Source organism: Mobula hypostoma, chromosome 10 (genome assembly GCF_963921235.1).
Source record: "Mobula hypostoma chromosome 10, sMobHyp1.1, whole genome shotgun sequence".
Classification (NCBI taxonomy): Eukaryota; Metazoa; Chordata; class Chondrichthyes; order Myliobatiformes; family Myliobatidae; genus Mobula; species Mobula hypostoma.
This window is the reverse complement of record NC_086106.1, coordinates 122767608-122790287: the sequence shown is the minus strand read 5'-3', so window position 1 is coordinate 122790287 and position 22680 is coordinate 122767608. Positions and strand designations below refer to the sequence as shown.

The 22680-nt window shown below is 42.4% G+C and overlaps 1 long non-coding RNA gene across 1 annotated transcript in view; it reads right to left on the bottom strand.

Moving 5' to 3' along the window:
- Nucleotides 1-2682: 2682 nt before the first annotated feature.
- The window catches only part of LOC134353425 (uncharacterized), a 60153-nt gene continuing 40155 nt past the window's right edge, over nucleotides 2683-22680 (bottom strand). The window contains exon 4 of the long non-coding RNA XR_010019622.1: nucleotides 2683-4405. This is a non-coding gene — a long non-coding RNA (uncharacterized LOC134353425). The remainder of the gene's footprint in view (nucleotides 4406-22680) is intronic.

Sequence of the window (22680 nt, the reverse complement as noted above, 5' to 3'; positions counted from 1 at the left end):
TTTGAATACTACCTCACTACATTTTTATGTCTATTTGTGCACTACCAATTTAATTTAACTACTTAATATACATTTATACTTACTGTAATTCACAATGTTTCCTATTATTAAGTATTGTATTGTAATGCTGCTGCAAAGACAACAAATTTCACAACATATGCTGGTGATTCTGATTTTAATTGTTATAGGTGAAGCCAGGTGGGTTAAAAAGTTCAAGACCTGGAGAGGAAGGAATCTGATAGGGGAGGAGAGAGACCATGGGAAAAAAGGAAGGAGGAGGGAAACCAGGGAGAGGTGATAGGTAGATGAGAACAGGTGAGAGTGGGGATTAGAAGAAGAGAGCAGGGGAGGGAATTTTTTTTTAATAGTAGCCCAAGTCCTTGAGTGGCATGGTGCAAAGATTGATAGTGCATGGGATGTTGGCATGAAGCCATGTTTCTGCAATAAGAAGCACGCAGCAGTTACTCATCACGCTCCAGTGCAGCTGCAGATGAAGGCAATCCAGCTTGTCTTTGACAGAGTAGCACTGACAGAAGGGTCCAGCCCTCAACCTAGCTGCACCTGTTCTCTCTCCCACATAGCCTCAAGTGCCTCCTCCCTGGGTGGGTGCAACAGGCCATGGCATGAGGGTCTGGACCACAAACAACCGAGACTATGCAGCTCCCCTGCTATCGGTCTCGTCAGTGAAAAAGAGTTGCAGTATTCTACTTTATCAATATCCAACACGGCCTTGTGATCACAAGGAAAACATCCAAGGCAAGTTTATATGAATGTGTATTATAAAAACCTCTATAAAATTATAATTGTGTTTTTATTTTTTAGCTGGTTTCATGAATAAAATTGCTAACATACCCATTTCGGATTATCATATTGAAGAAATGATGGACTTCTGATCGATCACCCCTGATACACATTTCATGGATATTGACTCAGACCACTTGGATCTCCTCTGCGTTCTCTGATTTCCATCCACATTCCAAAGATGTATGGTTAAAGTTAGTCAGTTTTGGGCATGCTATGTTGGTGCCAAAATTCACAGAAACACTTGTGGGCTGCTTCAACATATCGTTAATGTGTTGGTCATTGGTCATTGGTTATTGACAGAAACAATGTTTTAACGTACATGTAACAAATGAAGCAGATCTTTATCTTTATTATCTCTGACTTGGAGGTAATACTGCTGCCTATAATCCTCCCATTATTGAATGTTTATGACGTAGAAATCACTTGGAAAAGCAATTCTGTTGATTCCCCCACTACTCTGTTCTTCTCTAACTTCTTTTTCCTGTTACACAAAATACTCTGCAGATGCTGGGGTCAAAGCAACACTCACAACACGCTGGAGGAACTCAGCAGGTTGGACAGCATCCGTGGAAACGAACAGTTAATGTTTCGGGCTGAGACCCTTCGTCAGGACTCAAGAGGAAGGGGGCAGGGGCCCTATAAGGAAGGTGGGGGGAGGGTGGGAAGGAGAAGGCCGGTAGGTACCAGGTGAAAAACCAATAAGGGGAAAGATAAAGGGGTGGGAGAGGGGAGGCAGGAAGGGGATAGGCAGGAAAGGTGAAGAAGGAATAGGGGAAAGCACAATGGGTAGTAGAAGGAGGCGGAACCATGAGAGAGGTGATAGGTAGCTGGAGGAGGTGGCAGAGTGAAATAGGGATGGGGAAGGGAGGGGGAGGGAATTACCGGAAGATGGAGAATTCAATATTCATGCCAAGGGGTTGGAGACCACCCAGATGGTATATGAGGTACTGCTTCTTCAACCTGAGTTTGGCCTCATCATGGCAGTAGAGGAGGCCATGTATGGACATATCCGAATGGGAATGGGAAGCAGAGTAGAAGTGGGTGGCAACCGGGAGATCCTGTCTGTTGTGGTGGACGGAGCGGAGGTGCTCGACAAAACAGTCCCCCAACCTGCGCCGGATCGCACCGATGTAGAGGAGGCTGCACCGGGAGCACCAGATGCAATAGATGACCCTAACAGACTCACAAGTGAGGTGTTGTCTCACCTGGAAGGACTGTTTGGGGCCCTGAATGATGGTGAGAGAGGAGGTGTAGGGACAGGTGTAGCACTTACGCTTACAGGGATAAGTGCTGGGTGAGAGATCCGTGGGGAGGGACGTGTGGACCATAGAGTCACAGAGGGAATGATCCCTGTGGAAAGCGGAGAGGGGTAGGGAGGGAAAGATGTGCTTAGTGGTGGGGTCCTGTTGAAGGTGGCAGAAGTTGCGGAGGATAATATGCTGGATCCGGAGGCTGGTGGGGTGGTAGTTGACGACAAGGGGAACTCTGTCCCTGTTGTGGTGATGGGAGGATGGGGTGAGGGTCGAAGTGTGACAAATGGAGGAGATGCGGGTGAGGGCATCATTGATGACAGCAGAAGGGAAACCACGATCCTTAAAGAAAGAGGACATTTGAGATATCCTGGAAAGGAAAGCCTCATCCTGGGAGCAGATGCGGCGGAGACGGAGGATCTGGGAATAGCATTTTTGCACGTGGCAGGGTGGGAAGAGGTATAGTCGAGTTAGTTATGAAAGTGTTACGTACCCTGTAACTGGGTTGCCAAACCAGCAGAAATGGATCACTCAGTTGGAGTCTGGATTACTAGAACTAAGGAAGTTTTATTAAAGAAACAAGCAACACAGTAATCGAAAGGATAATAAATGCAACAGTTCAGCAATGATAAACACACATGTGCACAGAATTAAGATAACAGCATCAATCAAACTCTATCATTGTCTAGGGATAAATGACCAATTTCAAAGTGACACAAAGTTCAGTCCAATTTAGTTCAGTTCGCAGTAATCGTTGCCATGGCGATGGACAACATGGGGGGAGAGAGAGAGAGAACGGGAACGACTGATCATTCAAACACGGCTTCCACTCACAGACCGGCGATAATTGCTCACAAGCAGCTTTTGGGCAGGTCCTTGGTGATGTCACCTGAGGTCACCGACTGTGACCCCTCCTCCAGATACGGTCGATCCTCTGCAGTGAACCCGACACCCAAGCAAGGGCGGACACACACCGGGTTCCCGCTGATCGTACCTTTCCACCCTGTGCGTTGTCCGATACTTCCCACCGACTCGTGAGAGGCGCACCGCTTCCAGGGTCTCGTTACCTCGGGTGTCGTGTGTCCTGCCTTAGCGAACTGGTCCCTTTTTATCCCCCTGCTGGGGTATCGCCTGTCCATCACTTCAAACAGTTCAGGGTTCAAAGGGGGAGCCGCTCCAGACAGCTCTCTACATATCTCCAGGTGCTGTTTCATTGTGTCCCTTATCTCTCTCTTGAAGACAGGTGGCAGACCAACTGCTGATCACACAGGACAGCTAACATCTTATCTATGTGTATTCTCGTCACAAGAGTCAGTGGGCTTATACAGTAGAAGATGTCAGTGGTCAGTCTGTTTCCAGGGATGGAGACCGAGAGATCGAGACAGGGGAGAGAGGTGTCCGAGATGGACCAAGTGAATTTGAGGGCTGGGTGGAAGTTAGAAGCAAAGTCGATAAAATTGACGAGCTCAGCATGGATGCAGGAAGCAGCACCAATATAGACATCAATGTAGCGAAGGAAAAGTTAGGAAGCAGTATCGGTATAGGTTTGGAGCATAGACTGTTCCACATAATCAGCAAAGAGGCAGGCATAGCTGGGGCCCATGCAAGTGCCCATAGCTACACCCTTGGTCTGAAGGAAGTGGGAAGAACCAAAAGAGAAGTTATTAAGTGCGAGTACCAATTTCACCAACCAGAGGAGGGTGATGGTGGTGGGGAACTGGTGAGGTCTATTGTCCAGAAAGTAGTGGAGGGCTTTGAGGGCTGCTTGATGGGGTATGGAAGTGTATAAGGATTGGACATCCATAGTGAAAATGAAGCGGTCGGGACCAGGGAACTTTTTCCTGTTAATTCTCCAACTCGCAGATTAAAGCGTCAAGCAAGATTGAAATTAATGAAGATGTGCGGAAGGTGAGCGGATGTTCAGCAGCATCTGCCTGTGTTTGACCAGTCTTTCTCTCCCTCTCACTCCATGCTGCTGGAGGATAGTGCCAGAGTCTTAGGTCTTGGGCACGATTTAATTGACACGGTTTGTGGATTGCACTCCAAAGTTCATGTTATACATATGTACTTCAGGTTTCTGTTTACTTCTTTTTCATTGCTATTTTGTGTAACTTTGATCGGGGTGGACTGGCTCTATGGCCTGTAGTCAACGAATGTTACAGTGCTACATTGAGATGATCTGAACTAAGCTGAACATTCTTCGACTGTTTCAGTGACTCTGTAGTTTGATGTTTTATATTATGTGCTTTCACTCTTTTTGCCATTTGCGTGATTTGTTCTTTATTTTGCATGTTGGGTGTTTGATGTTTCCTTTGAATGGGTTCCATTGTGTTTCTTTGTTTTGTGGCTGTCTGTGGGAAGACGAATATCAAGGTTGTATACTGCATACATACGTCAATAACAAATGCACTTTGAATCTTTGAAAAACTTGGAGGAAGCTGGTGGCTATGGCGGATGTGGGTTCAATTTCAACATTTAAAAGAAGTTTGGATAACCACATGGATGGGAGGGGTATGGAGGACTATGGTCCAGGTGAAGTTGATGGGACTAGGCAGAACAATAGTTCAGTATGGACTAGAAGGGCCAATGTGTCTGTTCTGTGCTGATGTGCACTATGACTCAATGACTAAGAATTAATAACCCTTCCTTATCTTTGAACTGCAGAAAATTGAAGAGAATTCACCCTAAATCTAGCCTCCTTTCCTTCCTTGGGGATTAGTAGCAGTCCCTTGCTGCTCTAAGAAATTCTCAAATTAAGTGCAAAATCTTGCTGCATGGATACATGGGCAATGTTTAACCTCTCTTCTCTGCCAATGTACCAAAATATTACTGCATCAAGTCAGTAGTTGCATTAACAAAAATGCAGGAAATGCTCATCAGGTCCGGTAGCATCTGAGGAAAGAGAAACAGCTAATGTTTCAGTTGACATTAATTATAACTCAGATGTAGTGTCAACTTTTTAAATTATTTAAAGTTCAATCTAACCCTTCCCTGCACATGGTCCTCCAGATTTCCTTCATCCATGTGCCTATCTGAAGAAATTTAGACAGAGGGTTACATGGTATTTTGTTACAATTTAGCCATGAACTCCAGTGACGAGTGAACTGATCTCAACATGCTAACTGTTTGATTCTGTTCTTCTATGTGAATTGCAATCACCCTTTCCTTTTGCAACTATTCTGTTCTTATCTGGAGACAACTTTTCTCTTTTTTCATATCTGAGGTGAGCGTCCTCCAACAGGACCACAACCTTGTCATGATTTGGAGGCTCAATGATCCTGGGAGTTATAGAAACATAGAAACATAGAAAATAGGTGCAGGAGTAGGCCATTCGGCCCTTCGAGCCTGCACCGCCATTTATTATGATCATGGCTGATCATCGAATTCAGAACCCCGCCCCAGCCTTCCCTCCATACTCCCTGACCCCTGTAGCCACAAGGGCCATATCTAACTCCCTCTTAAACATAGCCAATGAACTGGCCTCAACAGTTTCCTGTGGCAGAGAATTCCACAGATTCACCACTCTCTGGCTAGTGTCAGAGCCTTATGCTTTGGTTCTTGGTAGGGTAACCCATGCCAGACAAGTCAAAGAGTAGAGGCCAGACAAGAGTGGTCTACTGTTCCTTCAGTGTTAGGGTTTCAGATCAGGGTTAACAACCCTGACTGGTCAAATAAAACTGTTATAGAAACAGCAATGAAGAATCCTTCTACATCTGAGTGTGACAGTATTCCTGAGTCTCCACTCTGGACTTGCAAGGCTGACAGCATTGAAAACTGAGAGGAAGCTACTGGCATGATGAAGGAAGCCCTATTGGCAAGGACAGACAAAGATGGAGGACCCTCATTGCTGCCTAAACACAGCAGGTCTAATTGTCAGTAAGTAAGGAAGATGAGTATGGACAAGAGATGACAGTGCTGTACTATGTTCCATGTTCAAATGTAGAATTACTTCAGCAGTTGATCGGGAAGAAATAACATTATCTAACAGTATATTTACAGCATGCTTCATTTTATATCATGTAAAATTAAAGAAAACACATAAATTGCTGAAACATCAGTGGATCAGGCAGCATCTGTGGAAGAGAAAAAAGTATATGCATTTCACATGAAAGAAAGATCCTTTATCAGAATTGGGAAAGAGAGGTAAGGAAATAGATTCTTAAGTTGCAGAGATCGCAATGGGAGGAATGGATAGGACAGAAGTAATATCTGTGCTAGGGTAACGCACAGAATGCTGGAGGAACTCAGCAGGTCAGGCAGCATCTATGGAGTAGAATAAATAGTTGACATTTTTAGCTGAGACCCTTCATCAGGACCCAAAAAGAAGGGAGAAGAAGCAAGAATAAGAACGTAAGAAGAGGGGAAGGCGTACAGGTTAGAAGGTGATAGCCAGATGAAGCCAGGTGAGGGGATGCGTAGCTGGGGGAAGTGGAATGGAATGAGAAGCTGACAGGTGGGAAAGATAAAGGGCTGAAGAAAAAGTAATCTGATAGAAAAGGAGAGTGGACCATGGAAGAAAGGGAAGTAGGAGGGCATCAGAAGGAGGTGCTGGGCAGGTGAGAAAAAGAGAAGGGGAAAGTGGTGACCAAGAATTGGGAATGGAAAAGTAAGAAGAGGGGTAGGAGGAAATTAGTAGAGAGTGTTCATGATATCAGGTTGGAGGCTACCCAGACGGAATATGAGATATGCCGGAGTGGGTGTGGGAAGTAGAATTAAAAATGGGTCACCACCAGGGAAACCCTGCAGATTCAGTGAAGGTTCTCGACAAAGCTGTTCCCAATATACGTGGTGAGACCAGGTGAAATGTTAATGAGGCGGTGAGAGGATGATTAGGCATTGTTATTTTTGTTTGGTATTGCTGGTAGCAGGGCTAAAGGGTATGCCCAGCTAGTCAATCTATACATCGATTTTCATAACGTTTTGCATAAAAAAGCATTTGATGGACAATATGGGAACAATAGCAGGGATGTTCCAATGGGCATTATTCTAATATGTGCCATCTCATTTTTAAACTCTCGATTAATCCAAAAATGAAGTGGATTTCATTCAGTTTTTAAAAGCATGTTACTGTGCCCAATTCTTGCAGTCAAAAAACGGAAGTGTGGCTTAATCAGGAGCTTACTATTTACGTTGGTAAGTAAATTTCTTCTAATTGGATGACAGCTTGTAGAATGCGTGAAATACAGTAAAATGTGGTGGAAATGCAGGTGCTTATGGAGAAAAGCACAAATTAAATGTTATCCAGAGATATGAAGAATAATTGTTGATCTGGGAGAATATCACAAAGATACCTTAGATAAGGCACTCTTTCCGGCTTAATAGCTGGAAATGTTATCAATGAAATGTTATCAATTCTTCTCTTATCCAGGAAGAATTACAGCAAATTAGAAAAGAAAGGTTTAAAGTCTCCACATGTTAAGGTTTTTATAACATCTGCGATATCCATTAAACCCTGCATAGCAGCTATTTATTACTCAAAATTGACAGAACTACTGAAGGATTTTAATCTGAAAAAGAGATCTTATACTGTCAATGTTCTGTATCAAACTTAATACATTTTGACGCATCATAATTCCGAAACAGGGACATATTTGGTGATGCCTTGGGCGATATTTATACCCTGACAGTCGAAATTACTTTTCCATGCATGTGACTGTTCGAAAGAAAATGAGATAAAGTAGCTGTGGTTGATGACATCTCAGCTTCTGGATAATGAAGGCCTAAAATTCAGAAGGAGTCTGCCCCAATGCTCTTTAGTCAAGCTACCTGAGAGCAGAATTATTCTTAACTGTTTGAGCATGGACCTGCTACAGTGCATGCACTCAGAAATATGCACTCACCTTTGCTTGCAAAGGAATTTCTTCTGGTGGGATTTTCTCAACATTCTTAGAGCAATGTGAAATAGCATCAAGACAATGGAGGATTTGGAATAGAATTCCTGATGGAACGTTTTCCTGCAAAGGAAGTGTCGTTACAGGTAGAAAGGGTGGTGAAGAAAGCCTTCATTGCCGTACATCAGCCAGGCCACTGAATATAGAAGTTGGGATGCATATTGCAGTTGTAAGAGATTACTGAAAAATGTGCTCAATTTTGATTACCCAGCTAAAAGAAAATTGCTGTTAAGCTGGAAAGAGTGCAAAAAATGGTCTCAGTGCAGGTTGATGGGAGTAGGTAGTATAAATGCTTTTAGCATGGACTGGTCAGGCCAAAGTGCCTGTTTCAGTGCTGTGTTTCTCCATGACTCTAAAAGATCTATGAGGGTGTTACATGGATTGAAAGACTGAAATACTGAGTGATTTTGAGCAGGCTAGGACTTTTGTTGATTTGAGCACAGGAGAATGAAGTGTGATCAAGAGGATCTTGACAGTTTGGGTCTATCTTCTTCAGAGGTCAGAAGAAAGCGATGTGACCTTTTGCATATTGTGTATATGGTACAGTATAATTTCCCACAGTGACTTAACAGGGCAGCTATTTTCATTAGTGGAGGAGTCACAAACAAGGGGACATAACTGTAAAGGGTTATGCTAGCCTTTATGCCACTATGATAAGAAATAACAAATAGAGTCCCTATTCTATTCACTTAGGACTGTGTCCCACAGATGAACTCAGAGACTGTAGCAGGAAGACAATTCTTTAAGGCTAAGAAGAACTTGAAGAACTCTTAAGTGTAACAAATCACCCTGGCTCGCAAAGCCTCTCTAGCCTTGAAACCCTTATGTGTGACAGGGATAAATACGATGGGACAAAATTGCGCGATTGAATTGAATTGAGTGACGGTGACAAGAAACGTATGGACTTTGTAGTGAGCAGTTTAAGAGCTGAAGGATTGCGGGTTGACCCACTTTTGACACCTTAGATCATGGGCTATGATGTTAAAAATGAAAGACAAACTCATTCTGACATAGATCAGTTCAGATCAGTCCAGCATAACAGCAAAACACATAAGTAGAAATATCAAAAGCTCCATGCACCTCTTAGATCTGAAGGAAGATTTTTTTTGCAATCTACTGGCGAATTCTGTAAGAAAACTCAGACAGAATTAGTCCTATTCTGAATTATCTATTGTGGACATGATATCTATCTTGTGCAGTTCTTTTGAGCTGAAGCAGGTGGTCTGTGAAAGCCTTTTGATATATTGCCAGTTATATATCTCTCTCTGTGCTTGTCTTTGCCTGAACAAAGTGATCTTACTGAATTACAGAATATCTTGCCAGCCCTTGAAAACTGTGTGACATGTCACTTGAATCCACTAGGAATTTCTATTTGGAAATCTCTCAAGCACAAATAGTATTGAGTGTAAGATGTGGACTGAAAAATATCAAGGGAGTCAGAAGGATAATCATTTTCTCATTGGAACTTCCAATGAGAGGGAAGGCAAGGTCTGCATTGCAATCAAAGACCAAAATCCCACACCAATTACTGGAGGACACATATTCATATTTAATGCTGGAAGTCTCTGTTTGTTATCGATGATTATCTACTTTGCCATTAGATTCACTTCTGCTGCCTTCGCTTGAGAAGTGATTTAAAAAAACACCTGACAAAACTGCTTCAACAATTTATGAAAGATTCTTGCTATTAAAATGTTATGTTTTCCTGAATGAGGTGCAACTGGGTGTTTAATAGTGCATTAAGCTATCATCAACACCTAATAAACTCTCTGGCCCTAAAAGAACTACTTCTATGCACGCGGATTGACATTCCTCAGGTAACTATGTCATATATCTTAAGATCTTTGGAAGAGTAATTTCTGAACATTACTCGCGATGCTCCTGCTCCCATCTCAAAATTAGAGATTGTTATGAGCCTCATTTATCACTCCTGAAAATATTCTTAAAATAATAATAAAAAAGTGATCTTTTCTGATTAAGGGTCTTGGTCCGCAACATTGACTGTTTATTCCCTTCCATAGAGGCTGCCTGATTTTCTGATTTCCTCGAGCTTTTTGTGTGTGTTACTCTGGATTTCCAGCAACTGCAGAATTTCTTGTGTTCATGATTATTACTAGCTTGATTGCAATAGTCTCATTGAGTCATGGGGAAAAAAATGCAAAGACCAGGTCATTCAGCCCAACTTGTCTACGCTGACTGATATGCCCAGCTAAGATAGTCACAATTCTGAGAATTAGGCCTCATTAATGTACTTGTCCAAATGCTTATTAAATGTTATTGTTGCACTTGATTAAACTATTTCTTGTGGTTTATTCCATATATCCTCATCATCAATGTGAAGAAGTTGCCCCTCAGACTCTTTTTAAACTTTTCTTTCTCACCTCAAGCCTATGTCATCTGGTTTTTAATTCCATTTCTCCGGGAACAATAGACCTTGTGAATCCACCTTTTCTATGCCCTTTGCAATGCATGCACCTCTATTAGAAAACAGAGGTGCAGAACAGCACAGCACAGAATGGGCTTCCTGACATTGTGCCTTACTCCGTGATTAATCTAACCCTTCACTCCTACACAACCCATTAACCTCTATTAAGGATCTCCATTCAGAGAATACGGGAAGCCCTCAATTACCTACAATACAAGGAATAAAGTCCCAGCCTATCCAACATCTCCCTGTAACCCAGGGCCTCAGGTTTTGTCAACATGCACATAAACGTTCCATTGAATTTATTGATGTCTTTCCTATAGCAGGGTGAGCAATCATATGACCATAAGACTCAGGGGCAGAATCAGGCTACTCAGCCCAAGTCAACTCTGACATTCTATCATAGCTGATTTATTATCCCTCTCAACCCATTCTTCTACCTTATCCCAGTATCCTTTGACGACCTTACTAATCAAGAAACTGTGAACCTCTTGCTTTGAGTATACACAACGACTTGACCTCCTCAGTTAACTGTGGCAATGAATTCCACAGATTCACCACCCTCTGGCTAAAGAAATTACTCCTCATCTTTGTTTTCAAAGGACATCTTTGTATTCTGAAGCTATGACCTCTGTTCATAGAATCCTCCACTGTTGGAAACATCCTCTCCATGTCCACTCTATCTAGAATTTCAATATTCGATAGGTTTCAATGGATTCCGCCTCATTTTTATAAACTCCAGTATCTGCCCAGAGATTTTGAATGCTCTTCATCCCTTAATCCTTTCATTCCTGGGGTCACACATCTAATGTACACAATGCCCCACATGAGGTCCCACCAATGTCTTGTACCACTGCTGGCTGTGAGAATTCTTATTTCTGATTGGTTGTTCAACTCTGTATGATGATGTCATTGCTACATGATGTTAAAAGACCCCATTGATTGACATATGACAGCAAGTGATATCAGGAGAGATGACAGGCATGATTTAATCCTTGCGACCAACTTTATAGAGATCGGTGGAAAATACCATTTACTTACAGAAAGGTTGAATAGGTTTGGACTTTATTCCCGAGAAAGTGGAAGACTGAGGGGAAATCTGATCAAGGTATACAAAATTATGAGAGGTATAGATAGGGTAAATGCAAGCAGGGCTTTTTCCTCTGAGGTTTAGTAAGATTAGAATTAGAAGCCATGGGTTCATGACTTTTTAAAATATTTCACTTCTGACTTTAAACCTAAGACTTTATTCCCTGGAGCATAGGAGCATGAAAGGAGATTTGATAGAGATATACAAAATTATAAGGGGTATAGATAAAATGCAAGAGGCTTCTCCCACCGAGGTTGGGTGAGAGAAGAAACTAAAAGTCGTAGGTTAAGGGTGAAAAATGAAATGCTTAAGAGGAACATGAGGGAGAACATCTTCACTCAGAGGGTGATGAGAGTGTGGAGTGAGCTGCCATCGGAAGTGATGGATCTGAGGTCGCTTTCGGCATTTTAGAGAAATTTTGATAGATACATGGATGAGATGGGTATGGAGGGCTATGGTCTGGGTGTAGGTCAGTGGGACTGGGCAGATAATGGTTCAGCATGGACTAATTTCAGACCAGGTCTGAAAGGCCTGTTTCAGGTGCTGTGGTGTTCCATTACTCTCTTACTCAATGACTTGCTATTGACACAAAATCCAACCAACTATAAAACACAGAATTATAGTGTGATTGACATTCACTGTCCAGGGCCCTTTGGGCCTTTTTGCCAAGCTTAGGTTTCTAACACAGCAGCTGACACCTTCAGGGATCAAAAAGTTGTTTTGAATAAGTTAAACTCCAAACCATTACTTCTTACTCAGCTTCCTGTTGTAAACAAGAACCAGTTTTCAGTTCTTCATGGTATTTGCAAGCAATAATCAATCTGAAGTTAAAATGGCAGCTTTGCAAACAAACAGTACTATCTGTAGAGCACAGGCTGCTGGTCCACAGCACACTGGCTGCTCCAGAGATGTGAGTTGTAATAGTGTCTGAAGAATTTTATCTAAATTTAATGTGTATCACTAAAAATAAATGGACTGTGTTTAATCCACTTTGTTATCTGGAAATACCCCCTTTCTGGTAGGGAGGGGGCCCCACTGCTCAATCGTGGGCATTAGCAGCTAAATGTGCTAAGGGGGATGAACAGGGAATTGATCTAGCCTTTGAAGAGTACATGACTACCGTATAATCTCCCTATAGTGAGGGTCCCATAGGTATCTCTGTCAAGTAGGGCTTAAGATCTTCATCTGAGTTCAGAACTTCATGGTCAGCAAACCCAGTTCCATCACATTACAATGAAGTATTTTGATTATGTGTCAGAAATGCAGAGGCTACACAGTGTACAGCAAGCTCTCAAAGTCATTACTTTAATAAGAAGGCGATAATCTGTTTCAATAATTTTGGATGTAAGTTGTATATAGGATAAAATTAGTCATTAGTGATAAATGCTGGCCTAGAAAACAATGCTCTTTCATCAAGTGAGAGTTTCTTAAGGAAATGCAATAACTTCAGTTCTCATTTAAATGGGATCGGGCTTAAGATCTTCATTTGAGTTCAGAACTTCACAGAGCACAAAACCAATACCATCACAATAGAGTCACATCAGAGCAGAACTTTCAATGTCTACAGAGGAAATACTGTATGTGTCAGGACTGATGACAGTAATGAAGAATTTTGTCACAAGTAGGCAACTCTAGAAAGACAATAGAGAAAGAAAAAAGTGTTCAAACTTTAATTGCAACTTGAGGGAAAAGAAAATCCCACATTTAACTTCTCAAAATCAGATAATCCATCTAACTTTGTTACAAGTATCACCACATCACCAGAAGTAGCAGATTCCCTTTGGAGATCCTTGTCAGGGTTGCTATGGAAACATTCATAAAAGACAGAGCAAATAAAAATTGTATCAGATGCTTTGAATCTTTCTCACCAGTTGAGATTATATATTTGCATAAAGGGACAAATGTAAATTAAAGTAAATGAATAAAAAGAAAACAGATTAATGCAGAAAATGGATTTGGTTGGTCTTGAACCGTGTGTGTGAACGGTTTGTCCTCATGAGCTCTTTCTAGCACCATTGTCCTTTGCTCATTCAGACTGAGCCTTGAGGAAAGTGTGTTTATGACCACGCTGAAAAGAGATCTGGAAATTAAAGTCAATTCTCCCACAATAATTGCTATGGCAACAGTCTATGTCTTTGATGACAAGGCTGACATTTGGATGTGAGAAAACTTCATTGGCAAGACATTCAGCAAGCTTATTTTAGCATCTAACACAATATCAGAGGCCATTTTATTAAACTATTATGTAAGAGTTTGTGGGAGTCATACACAACAGTTTGACTTTATGGAATGTTTTAGGAAATCACTTCAAGATTCAAGGCCAATTTATTCCAAGTTGTAGTTTTAAGACAGACCTGCTATGCACTTTTTACCAATGTAGTTTGATTTTTGGATTGAATTTTAATTTTAATTGTTTTTAAGAGCACCCAAATATGAAAGCCTGAAAAAAGCTTTTGATTGGGTCCGTTCATACCACAATTAATTATTCTGTACTAGGTTTGTTGATTAGATAAATTTCACTCATAAATATCAAATCTTTACCATTTTAAAGAAGCATATTTATAAATAGATTCACGGCTGTAATGAAGTTTGATGTTTTAAACAACTGACAGGCCTTTTCTGAGTTTCTGCATAAGAAATGGGAAGAGAGACAGACAGACTGAATGAAATTAATTGCAGAGAAGTGCAGGAGACTAGAAGGGCAGTTAACCTATTAAATGCGCTGAAAATATGAAACAAGAGGCTGGGGGGCTGATCTATGCTTGTTGTTTCCTGATGCGATGTCTTATACTGATGGTTCATGAACAACAGAGTAGGGTGTTGGCTTGACTCCATGCTTCACTACGAGTGATTTATAATCTCGGTCATTCACTCACAAAGAGTGAGAAAGCCAGAGAGCCAGGAAATCTTAGCAGTTCCCACTGGCTGATAACTGCGGTGAATGCTGTCTGCTGGCTCTGCTACTCAGACAATGATGTTCTGTGGAGGGCCATAACACAAAATGAAATACGTCTAGCAGAAAGATCTGGTGAAATTTTAGAGCTACTGAATTGTTTCATTTAAACTTTCAGCTAATTGAAAGTTCAAAGTAAAATTTATTATCAGAGTACATACAGTATATGCCACCATTAACAACCCTCGTGGGGTTACTCAGCAAATCTATAGAATAAAAAATATAAACAGGATCAATGAAAGAGCAAGTGTATAGAAGACAATGTAACTATAAATAAATAGTAATAAATAATGAGAGCATGAATTAACAAGATAAAGAGTTCTTAAAAAGAGATCATTGATTGATAGAACCAATATAATTATCCTCTTTTGTTCAAGAGTCTGATGGTTGAGCAGTAGTAACTGTTCTTGAACCCAGTGGTGCAAGTCCTGAGGTACTTGTACCTTCTGCCTGACGGCAGCAGTGAAAATAGATCATGGCATGGGTAGTGAGGATCTTTGATGATGGATGCTGCTTTCCTACAACAGCATTTCATGTGGATATGCTTAATGGTTGGGAGGGCTTTACCTGTGATGTACTGGGTCAAATCCACTATCATTTGTAAGATTCAAGATTATTTAATTTCATTTGCAGTATACAAGTGTAAACGAGAACAAAAGGAAAGCAAAATAATTATTGTTGCTCTGGCTCTGATGCAGCATGGAAAGAAACACAATAAGATATAGAACACAATAATAAAAACACAATAAATATAAATACATAAGATACTTATATACGTAGATTGATTGTATGTCCATAAAGTGATGCTAGGTACAGCAATGTCTGTACATAATGTGACTCTGACAGGAAATGACAAAGTAGTGATGGTTGAGGGTGTGGAGGGATGATTAGTGGGTGGAGGTGTTGATCAACCTCACTGCTTGAAAAAAGTAACTGTTTTTGAGTCTGGTGGTCTCTGGTGATGTGGTTGCTACGTAGCTGCCTTCCTGTTTTGGAAGTGGGACAGTCCATGAGCGGAGTGGGTGGGATAGTTCATGATGTTACTGGCCATTTTCTGACACTCTTCTGTATATAGGTCACTGATGGCCGGTAGAATCTTTGTGAACTTAAACATTGCTCTGCTGATCAATTTCGGCAAAGCCGAAGTTGAGTTTATTGTCACCTGTACGAATACATGTATGCACAGGTGCAACGAAAAGCGTATGTGCAGTAGCATCATGGACACATAACTGTTACACTCTCAGCTTCTTCTCCTTCTCCTCTAAGGAAAACAAACACATCCTGCTGTCACGGTGTGCGCTGACAGATGACTGAACCTAGGTGTGGAGGGATGACAGAAATAACAGTTTGTTCATAGGAATTCCTACAGAACATCGCTGACTCAACCATGCAACACCATGCAATGAATCATTCTTGAAAAATAAGGACCCTGTGATCGGCGCTAATTGGGAGTCCACTTTAAATAATCACAGTATGCGGAAAACCCATGCCATTAAAAATGAACTTGATAAGATTATACAGAAAGTACAAGAGTTTAACAGCTCAAGATAAGCCAACAATGGACAAATACAGATGCACAGGCCCGCAGGTTCATGACAACCTTCTCTCTTTCTCTCTCTCTCGCTCCCTGTTCCCCCTCTCCCTCTCTCTCGGCCCCCACTACCTCTCCACCTCACCCCCTTTCTCTCCCTGATAAATAGAATAAATCTCATACCAGAGGGCTTGCATTTAAGCTGATGTTGGTAATTTCAAGGGAGATGTGTGGGGTAAGTTTTTTACACAGAGAGTGGTGCTCTGCCTGGGATGGTTCGGAGACAAATATGATAATTATTCAAGAGACTCTTTGATAGGCTCATGAATGAGCAGGAAATGGAAGGATATGTGGACTTACGTGATTAGTTCAGTTCTGCATTTGATTACTAATTTAACTAGTTTGGCACAACATTGTAGGCAGAAGGCCCTGTTCCTGTTCTATATACCTTCTCTCTTTCTTTCTCTCTCTCTCTCACACACTCTCCCTCTCTCCCCCACCTTTCCCCCACTCTCTTTATCTTCTTCTATCCCTCTCTTTCCCTCTCTCCTCTCTCTCTCACCCACTCTTTCTCACTCCCTCTCACTCTCTACCTCTTTCATCCACTCTCTCTCTTTTCCCATAGTAAGATATTCAGTAACTCAAACTAACAGTAAGGGTCTTTATTGAACAAAAGCTTTTAGTAAAGGCAAGCATTCTTTCAGTGTGCCTCCCTCCACAGAGACAGCTCCAGGCGAGTTCCACACTGAAAGCCTGTCTGGCAATAAAGAAAATTGTTAGCAGAGGGATACGAGCCTTAAAGTGGTACATTCTTAGAAGAGCAGGGATTGTCATTTGACATGTTATGGAATCACTGGCCCTTTGCAATAAGTAAAAACTCAGCACAGTTTTCCAGATTACAGTTGACAAAAAGCTTTCAGTATGTGGTAACTGAAGTGGAACGTAACAGTTATCTTACAGGACAGTTTCATGGATGGAATTATGGTAGATGAGACTTAGAATATAAGACCATAAAACTATAAGATAGAGGTGTAGAATTAGGCCATTTGGCCCATTGAGTCTGCTCCACCATTTCATTATTGCTGATCCAATTTTCCTCTCAGCCCCAATCTCCTGGCTTCTCCCCATATCCCTTCATGCTGTGACTAGTCAAGAATCTATCAACCTATACCTAAATACACATAAAGACTTGGTCTCTACCGCTGCCTGTGGCAAAGAATTCTACAGATTCACCACTCACTGCCTAAAGAAATTCCTTCTCATCTCCAATCTAAAAGGACATCCCCCTATTCTGAGGCTGTATCCTCTAGTCTTAGACTTTCCCTCTGCAAAAAACATCCTCTGCACATCCACTCCATCTCGGTCTTTCATCATTCAATAGGTTTCAATGAGGTCACCCCTCATTCCTCTGAATTCTGGTGAATACAGGCCCAAAGCCATCAAATGCTCATTGTCTGACAAGCCATTCGATCATGGTATCATTTTTTTTAGATTATGAGAACACTCAGTCCTCTTTTATTGTCATTTAGAAATGCATACATGCATTAGGAAATGATACAATGTTTCTCCAGAGTGATATCACAGAAAATAGGACAAACCAAAGACTAACACTGACAGAACCACATAATTATAACATATAGTTACAGCAGTGCAAAGCAATACCGTAATTTGATGAAAAACAAACCATGGGCTCGGTAAAAAAAAGTCTCAAAAGTCCCCGAGTCGATCGACTCCCGAGTCCCCGATAGCAGGCGGCAAAAGGGAGAAACTTCCTGCCATAAACCTCCAGGCACCGTCAACTTGCCAATGCCTTGGAAGCATCCGACCACAGCCGACACTGAGTCCATCCATCCGAAAACTTCGAGCCTCCGACCAGCCCCTCCGATACAGCCTCCCCAGTGCCTTCGACCTCTCCCCGGCCGCTGCAACAAGCAAAGTCAAGGATTCGGGGCTTTCTGCTCCGGAGATTCCGGTTACCACACAGTAGCAGTGGCAGCGAAGCGGGCATTTCAGAAGTTTTCCAGATGTTCCTCCGTACTCTCACGTCCATCTCCATCAAATCAGAATTATGCACGGTCCCCTACTTGACAGATGACAGATATTCATCACCGGAGAGGCCGCGTGCACTGCCATCGCGCCGCCATCTTTCGTGAACCTCCTTTGAACTTCCTCCAGTTTCAGCACATCCTTTTCAACATAAGGGGCCCAAACTGCTCAGAAAACCCCAAGTATTGTGAAACATAGAAGAGTACAGCACAGGAACACACCCTTTGGCTCATGGTGTCTGCAGGGAATACAGTATTAAATTAAACTAACTGGCTCTGGTGCCTGAACATGGTCCAAACCCTTCTACTCCCTGTGGTCTGATCTGCCTAACATCCTCTCAGACACCTTTATCATATCTGCATTTGCCACCACCCCAGGCAGCCCAGCCATGGCCCTCACCAATCTGTGTGTAAAAAAATCTCACCCCACTCATCTCCTTTAAACTTTCTCTCTTCACCTTAAATCCATGTCTTCTAGTTTTTGATATTTCTCCTTTGAGGATAAAAGGTTCTGACTGTTTAATGCAAAGAATTGTGTGGTAATAGATTTGACAGGAAAGTGAAGAAACACAATTTGAAGTTAATGTTGACACTGAGACAGCCAAAGTGATGGAGGAATTTAACATGTTTGGCAGAACCTAAGAAGAGAAATTACAAAAATCAAAGTAAATTTATGACCAAACTACGAAGATATCACCTTGGGATTCATATCTTTCAGACTTTTACAGGAAAATAAAGAACTACAATAGAATTTATGAAAAACTATACATAAACAAAGACTGACAAACAACCAATGTGCAAAAGAAGACAACTTGTGTAAATAAAAATAAATAATACTGAGAACATCAGCAGTAGAGTCCTTGAAAGTGAGTTTGTAGGTTGTGGAATCAGTTCAGAGTTGTAAAGTTATTCACCATGTTTCAGGAGCCTGATCTTTGTAGAATAATAGCTGTTCCTGAGCCTGGTGGTGTGGGATCTAAGGCTCTTGTACCTCCCACCCGAGGGTAGTATTTGAAAAGAGAGCATGGTGGGGATCCTGATAATGGATGCCACTTTCTTGTGACAGCGCTCCATGTGAATGTGCACAATGGTGGGGAGGGCTTTGCTTGTGATGGACTTGCTTGTATCCATCACCTTCTTAAAACATAGAATAGTACAGCACAATACAGGCCCTTCGGCCCACATTGTTGTGCCGACCCTCAAACCCTGCCTCCCATATAACCCCCCACCTTAAATTCTTCCATATACCTGTCTAGTAGTCTCTTAAACTTCACTAGTGTATCTGCCTCCACCACTGACTCAGGCAGTGCATTCCACGCACCAACCACTCTCTGAGTAAAAAACCTTCCTCTAATATCCCCCTTGAACTTCCCACCCCTTACCTTAAAGCCATGTCCTCTTGTATTGAGCAGTGGTGCCCTGGGGGAAGAAGCACTGGCTATCCACTCTATCTATTCCTCTTAATATTTTGTACACCTCTATTATGTTTCCCCTTATCCTCCTTCTCTCCAAAGAGTAAAGCCCTAGCTCCCTTAATCTCTGATCATAATCCATACTCTCTAAACCAGGCAACATCTTGGTAAATCTCCTCTGTACCCTTTCTAATGCTTCCACATCCTTCCTATAGTGAGGTGACCAGAAATGGACACAGTACTCCAAGTGTGGCCTAACCAGAGTTTTATAGAGCTGCATCATTACATCGCGACTCTTAAACTCTATCCCTCGACTTATGAAAGCTAACACCCCATAAGCTTTCTTAACTACCCTATCTACCTGTGAGGCAACTTATACGGATCTGTGGACATGTACCCCGAGATCCCTCTGCCTCTCCACACTACCAAGTATCCTGCCATTTACTTTTTACTCTGCCTTGGAGTTTGTCCTTCCAAAGTGTATCACCTCACACTTCTCCGGGTTGAACTCCATCTGCCACTTCTCAGCCCACTTCTGCAACCTATCAATGTCTCTCTGCAATCTTCGACAATCCTCTACACTATCTACAATAACACCAACCTTTGTGTCATCTGCAAACTTGCCAACCCACCCTTCTACCCCCACATCCAGGTCGTTAATAAAATTCACGAAAAGTAGAGGTCCCAGAACCGATCCTTGTGGGACACCACTAGTCACAACCCTCCAATCCGAATGTACTCCTTCCACCATGATCCTCTGCCTTCTGCAGGCAAGCCAATTCTGAATCCACATGGCCAAACTTCCCTGGATCCCATGCCTTCTGACTTTCTGAATAAGCCTACCATGTGGAACCTTGTCAAGTGCCTTACTAAAATCCATATAGATCACATCCAGTGCACTACCCTTATCTATATGCCTGGTCACCTCCTCAAAGAACTCTATTAAGCTTGTTGACAAGGTCCCACACAGGAGATTAGTGTGCAAACTTAAAGCACACGGTATTGGGGGTAAGGTATTGATGTGGATAGAGAATTGGTTAGCAGACAGGAAGCAAAGAGTGGGAATAAACGGGACCTTTTCAGAATGGCAGGCAGTGGCTGGTGGGGTACCGCAAGGCTCAGTGCTGGGACCCCAGTTGTTTACAATATATATTAATGACTTGGATGAGGGAATTAAATGCAGCATCTCCAAGTTTGCGGATGACACGAAGCTGGGCGGCAGTGTTAGCTGTGAGGAGGATGCTAAGAGGATGCAGGGTGACTTGGATAGGTTGGGTGAGTGGGCAAATTCATGGCAGATGCAATTTAATGTGGATAAATGTGAAGTTATCCACTTTGGTGGCAAAAATAGGAAAACAGATTATTATCTGAATGGTGGCCGATTAGGAAAAGGGGAGGTGCAACAAGACCTGGGTGTCATTATACACCAGTCATTGAAAGTGGGCATGCAGGTACAGCAGGCGGTGAAAAACGCGAATGGTATGCTGGCATTTATAGCGAGAGGATTCGAGTTCAGGAGCAGGGAGGTACTACTGCAGTTGTACAAGGCCTTGGTGAGACCACACCTGGAGTATTGTGTGCAGTTTTGGTCCCCTAATCTGAGGAAAGACATCCTTGCCATAGAGGGAGTACAAAGAAGGTTCACCAGATTGATTCCTGGGATGGCAGGACTTTCATATGAAGAAAGACTGGATGAACTAGGCTTGTACTCGTTGGAATTTAGAAGATTGAGGGGGGATCTGATTGAAATGTATAAAATCCTAAAGGGATTGGACAGGCTAGATGCAGGAAGATTGTTCCCGATGTTGGGGAAGTCCAGAACGAGGGGTCACAGTTTGAGGATAAGGGGGAAGCATTTTAAGACTGAGATTAGGAAAAACTTCTTCACACAGAGAGTGGTGAATCTGTGGAATTCTCTGCCACAGGAAACAGTTGAGGCCAGTTCATTGGCTATATTTAAGAGGGAGTTAGATATGGCCCTTGTGGCTACGGGGATCAGGGAGTATGGAGGGAAGGCTGGTGCATGGTTCTGAGTTGGATGATCAGCCATGGCCTACTCCTGCACCTATTTTCTATGTTTCTATATGTTTCTATGATCTGCCCTTCACAAAGCCATGCTGACTGTCCCTGATCAGACCATAATTCTCTAAATGCCCATAGATCCTATCTCTAAGAATCTTTTCCAACAGCTTTCCCACCACAGACGTAAGGCTCACTGGTCTATAATTACCCGGACTATCCCTACTACCTTTTTTGAACAAGGAGACAACATTCGCCTCCCTCCAATCCTCTGGTACCATTCCTGTGGACAACGAGGACATAAAAATCCTAGCCAAAGGCTCAGCAATCTCTTCCATCGCCTCGTGGAGCAGCCTGGGAAATATTCCATCTGGCCCTGGGGACTTATCCATCCTAATGTATTTTAACAAATCCAATACCTCCTCTCCCTTAATATCATCATGCTCCAGAACATCAACCTCACTCATATTGTCCTCACCATCATCAAGTTCCCTCTCATTGGTGAATACCGAAGAGAAGTATTCATTGAGGACCTCGCTCACTTCCACTGCCTCCAGGCACATCTTCCCACCTTTATCTCTAATCGATCCTACCTTCACTCCTGTCATCCTTTTGTTCTTCACATAATTGAAGAATGCCTTGGGGTTTTCCTTTACCCTACTCGCCAAGGCCTTCTCATGCCCCCTTCTTGCTCTTCTCATCCCCTTCTTAATCTCCTTTCTTGCTTCCCTATATTCCTCAATAGACCTGTCTGATCCTTGCTTCCTAAACCTCATGTATGCTGCCTTCTTCCACCTGACTAGATTTTCCACCTCACTTGTCGCCCATGGTACCTTCATCCTACCATTCTTTATCTTCCTCACCGGGACAAATTTATCCCTAACATCCTGCAAGAGATCTCTAAACGTCAACCACATGCCCCTAGTACATTTCCCTGCAAAAACATCATCCCAATTCACACCCGCAAGTTCTAGCCTTGTAGCCTCATAATTTGCCCTTCCCCAATTAAAAATTTTCCTGTCCTCTCTGATTCTATCCTTTTCCATGATAATGCTGAAGGCCAGGAAGTGGTGGTCACTGTCCCCCGGATGCTCACCCACTGAGAGATCTGTGACCTGACCCGGTTCGTTAAACTTTCCCATTCCTGCACATTGGTTTTTCTAAAGCTAAGAAATTAGGCAAAACATGACAAAACACAGGAAAAGTGCCCTTGACCTGAAGCACTAGCTCTATTTCTCTTTCCACACGTACATCTAACCG